Below are 4,722 nucleotides of genomic sequence, written 5' to 3'. Positions count from 1 at the left end.
CTCAGAAGATGCTGCAAAGTCTGCCTTCGCTGCCTGCACACCTGGCACTTCCTTTAGAAGGTGCAAGATTTCAATCAACATGTCAAGACATCATCTGGAGAGCTGCTCCCGTTCTGACCTGATTACATATTTTCTGGTAACATTAACATGGACAGCTTGCTCTCCTGGGGAAATTCACTATTTGGATTGCACTCCCCCTACCCACAAAGCTATCATAAGTGAAATCACAGAATAACTTCATGTTGCATCAAAATTTTTTTGTGGGAGAGAAAAAACTTCTAGATCTTCCCTTTAATACTTCTGAAGGAAAGTTCCCTGTCTGCTGAGAAAAGGGAAAAAACAGTGACAGAAAACAGAGTGGAAACATGAACCCTGAATTCTTCTGGGGCTTTCTAGATTTATGCTTTTTATACTTCCTGCACTTCAAAAAACTCTTGGCAGAGGAACTACTTAGCAGGATATGTCTCTGCCCTTGCTACGTTAACACCAGATGCCTCTTTGTTAGGTGGGTTTTAGCTGTGGTATCACTCTTCGATAACCTCATTTTCACAGAGTTTGTCAGGTCTTCCATATCTCTCTTTCCAGTTTGATAGGAACCCATTTTGGCCAAAAATGAGCAGAAAACGCACTAGCAGTTCAGTTGAAATCACCTGTACTGAGCTGTGTCGTTCTGTTCAGCCACCACCTTTGACCTATCCCTCCCTGTTTTGCAGGCTCAGAAGTTTGATACTGCTTTATCAGGAGCAAGCAGAACTTAAGAAATCTGAACAACTTAATTGCTTATCTTGCAGTAACAAAAACTAGATCAGAGATGATTCACTCCGAAGTTGGGCACAAACTTTCAACAATGAATTGGGTGGATAAGGCAGTTCTAAGTATATCCTACCATCCTCATCCATGCAAAGGAGCTGAAAGACTTTTCATGTGTGCACCTTAGCCACCAGACCTGACAGGGAGGAGAAAGGGACTCTCAACAATTTAATCAAGACTGTGTCACTACTCCACAACAGCTCAGCTTACTTGCCATTGTTTTAGACAAGCACCAAATGAATGGACAAGTGCCAGACTTTTAGAACGCGTGCCAAGAAAGAGTAAAAAAGTTAAAAAGGAGACCTCATCCCTAATACGCTTCAGCAATGAATGACCTACTTGGACTTCTCAGTGCCTTTCAAAGTTTTCTGTCCTGCCATTTACCTGCTCGAGAAACAAAAACACACCGCAAAAGCCTGAAAAAGCCGGAGCGGCAGTGGAGGCGGGGGGGGGCGGATCAACAAGCCAATCCTGCAGCACAGCAGGAACGACCCAGAGCTCCACATCAACAGCAGAACTGAGGAAGCTCGCCTTCCGCAGAGCTCTCTGCCTGGAGGTTCAGCTCCCATGCACATATTACTGATGCCTACAAGAGTGCAATTCTCACTGGTTGTTCCCTCAGCGTGAATGCTAGAAAGGCCTTACCCCTTTTGACACAAAAAGTTGTTTCAAAGAAATAAAAGAAACCACCCAAAACCTTTCCTGTAATGTTTGTAAAACCTCTACCTCCGTCAAATTAGGCTGAAATCGGTTTATCTATTTAAAGATTTTTTTTTTTCAGGGATGAAACACGTATAAGCTTTACCAGGTAAGCAGTATTTCTTAGGGAACCACAGTGAAAACAAAATGGTCTGCATGAGGTATTTGGGCACCTCAACCACACAAACCTCAGTGCATTAAACACTCTTACTACAGGCACTCATGCTCCAAATTTTATATGAGAGCAACAATATTAGTGACCGAGTATCAATGACCTTACACTCTATGAATCCAGGATTATGTTTATTGGATAGCAAGCATTTCCAAAGAGCATTAGAAACAAGCTCATGAAACAGCTGCACAGCTGTGAAATAACACTACACCAAGGTGCAGCTGCACAGTCATATAGGAACTAAAAACTAGGACTTCAGTAGATATCTGAATCCCCAGTATACGAATGTGACATGTATCCTGCCATAATCAAAAGCTGCAGAGTATCAAACTTGATTTTCCTCCTGCAACCACATGCAGAAGCATGGATTCGTCAAGGCAGGTACCCTTAACAATTTATTTGAACACAAGAGACCCTGACACGCTTTGAGGGTGAGCACAGTAAAGGCGTTAAGACTAGACACTGGGACTGCAGGGTTCTCTGCCCAAATCCACTACACGCCTCCTGGGTGTGTAGTGCACCTACAAGCAACTTGCAGAGGACCTGGGTATCACAGTCAGTTCATAAGAAGTGAGTAACATATGTCCTTCCTACCTTTTATAGATTCTGGCAAGGCCTTATTCATTGCTCTTGGCTAGAAGAAAAAAAAGACAGTACCTCAGACATGAGGTTCTGTGAAGAAGCATATTAAGCACATTGCAGGATGAATGATAAATCCAGTTAAAGCATCCCTGATTCCTATTTGAGGTGGAAAAAAAAACCCTGTTAGTCTACCTTCCTATCATCTTTTGTCACCTGGCATTCATTGGCACTCTAAATGCTCTTTAAGAAAAGCTGTAACAAAGCCACTGTTGTATTTGAAGGGCATTGTGTACACCGGGCAAATCTAAGCTTTTTCCTCGAGAAAAAAGCCCACAGACACTTTTCATTCTCTTTGATTTCTCCTCCTCCACCCCCAAATTTCACTGCAGGGTTTAAAAAAAAAACCACAAACCTGCACTTTATCAATCAACAGCAGTTTTCAAAAGTGTCTTTAAACAGTTTTTATATGATTGAAACAAGAGTTAAAGCATGCACTCAGTGTGTACTGGATCATGGCTTGTGCACTACAATATTGCAGTATTTGCCAGTCTCGTTTGCATCAAGTATTGCAGTTGTAAAAAGTGAACTTACCAGTGGCAAGGAGTCTCTCAGCAGTCTATCAGATTTACACATACAGGCATAGGAAAGTAATGTAAAAAATTAAAATACTACCTATAAAGGTATGGATCTTTACATGATACCAAATTGTGTGAAAGCACTTTGGACTCCAAAAGAATCACAGCCTCATCATGTAAGCAAATCAAACTGCACATTCAGTTTCCTCCTCCTAATTGCAAACTGCATATTTCATTGTTTTTCCAAGATCTCCGTAAAGTTCTTTCTAAAAAGAACATTTAAAGCATTTTTTTTATGGAAATAGTAAGCTAAAATGCCAAATATGTCTCATAAGCTTACGTTCCCTATAGAAAAACTTGTGTGCAGCTGAACACTGGCAAGCTGTCCAAACAGAGCCTTCATGCTATGTATTTTGCATTTGGCACAGAAGAGAATGTAAGCTTTTTAAAATCAAAAAATAAGCTTGGGACGAAAAGCATGCAGCTAATGATGCTGACACAAGGAGCACCACACTCCAGCACAGGACACATGTTGCAAGCATAGGGTACACATAAAGAACAAAAGCATTTAAAACTTTTTTTATAACTCGGAGTAAATATGATGGGAATCACAAGTGTTTATAAAGAGTAAAAAGATATCGATTATTCATTGGTTCTTTCAAAAAAAAAAATACCCAAAGGGACATCATATTAAATCAGAAAGAGGGAGGTTCAGAATAAAAGGTAGCATTGCTTCGCAGGGTTTGAGGTTAAGCTAGGAATTCCTCAGTACATGATGTTACAAATACTGAAAGTTTATAGGACTCAAGAAGAGAACTGTTAAGCTTATTGAGAGAGAGCTCTGTAGCAGCTGCTAAATGAGACAATACCTGTGACTCCTGAAACCCCTCAGCACTCAGAATATTTTAGGTCACTACCTTACTCTACTCTTCCTGAGACAACAATTCGGCAGTTTTTAGAGAGTAGATCAAATACAACTACTCTTACGTATCCCTGCAAAGGAAAATCCACCCTCAGCACTGAAACAAGAGACCTTTAAAAAAGGCTAACTCATCATATGCCAACCTTTTACTATATCCACTGGGAGCAAAGGTCACCTTAAATTTGTCACGGTACTCCTAATGTGGGTTAGCATCAGTCTGACTTTAGAACAGCGCAGCCTTCAGACACTGTGGAAAGCGGAAGAGCAAGACCTGCCCACGGGGCCATTCCCGCTTCCCGCACATTCCTGAGCGAAAAATGGAACCAGAGAGAAGCTTGTTCCAAAACACCCCCCTTCACCTACGCCTCTAGCATATCCGGGCCGTCAGATGAGCACACTCACCTCCACAAACACCGCTAAGTGCAGAGGCCGGGACCTGCATCCCATCTCCTGCAACCTCTGGAAACTAAGAAAACAACACGCCCCGCGGCTGGGGGGCTGATTACCGCGCTACTCCCAAGCTCGTCCTTCCCTCCTGCGGAGCCGGCTGCTTCCCCAGCAGGGCTGGTGCTGAGGAGCCGCGGGCAGCGCGCGAAGAGCCTCCCCCAGGAAGAAAACCGCGACTGCCGCAGCTCCCAGGCCAGGAGAGGTCGGCGCCGGCCCCGGGCCGCCGCCCCGCTGACAGCGAGGGTGGCGGCGGCGCGCCGCGGAGGATCTTCCTCCCCAGCGCGCCGCCTTGCCCCGGCCTCCGCCCGCCGGCAAGGCTGAGGAGAAACACCAGTAGCTACGCGGGTGCCAGGAGCCCGCGGAGGCCGCTCCCCCGCCGCCAGGCCCACGGCCACCGCACCTCAGTTCACCTCACAGCTCTTCAGGGCCCGCCGCAGGCCGCACCGCCGCGCGCGGAGAGCGCGGGGAGCCCGGGGCACCGCGCCCCCGCCACCCTCCCGCCCCGCGAGCCCGGC

The sequence above is a fragment of the Gavia stellata genome, chromosome 14, assembly GCF_030936135.1.
Source record: "Gavia stellata isolate bGavSte3 chromosome 14, bGavSte3.hap2, whole genome shotgun sequence".
NCBI lineage: Eukaryota > Metazoa > Chordata > Aves > Gaviiformes > Gaviidae > Gavia > Gavia stellata.
This window is presented reverse-complemented; position numbering follows the sequence as displayed.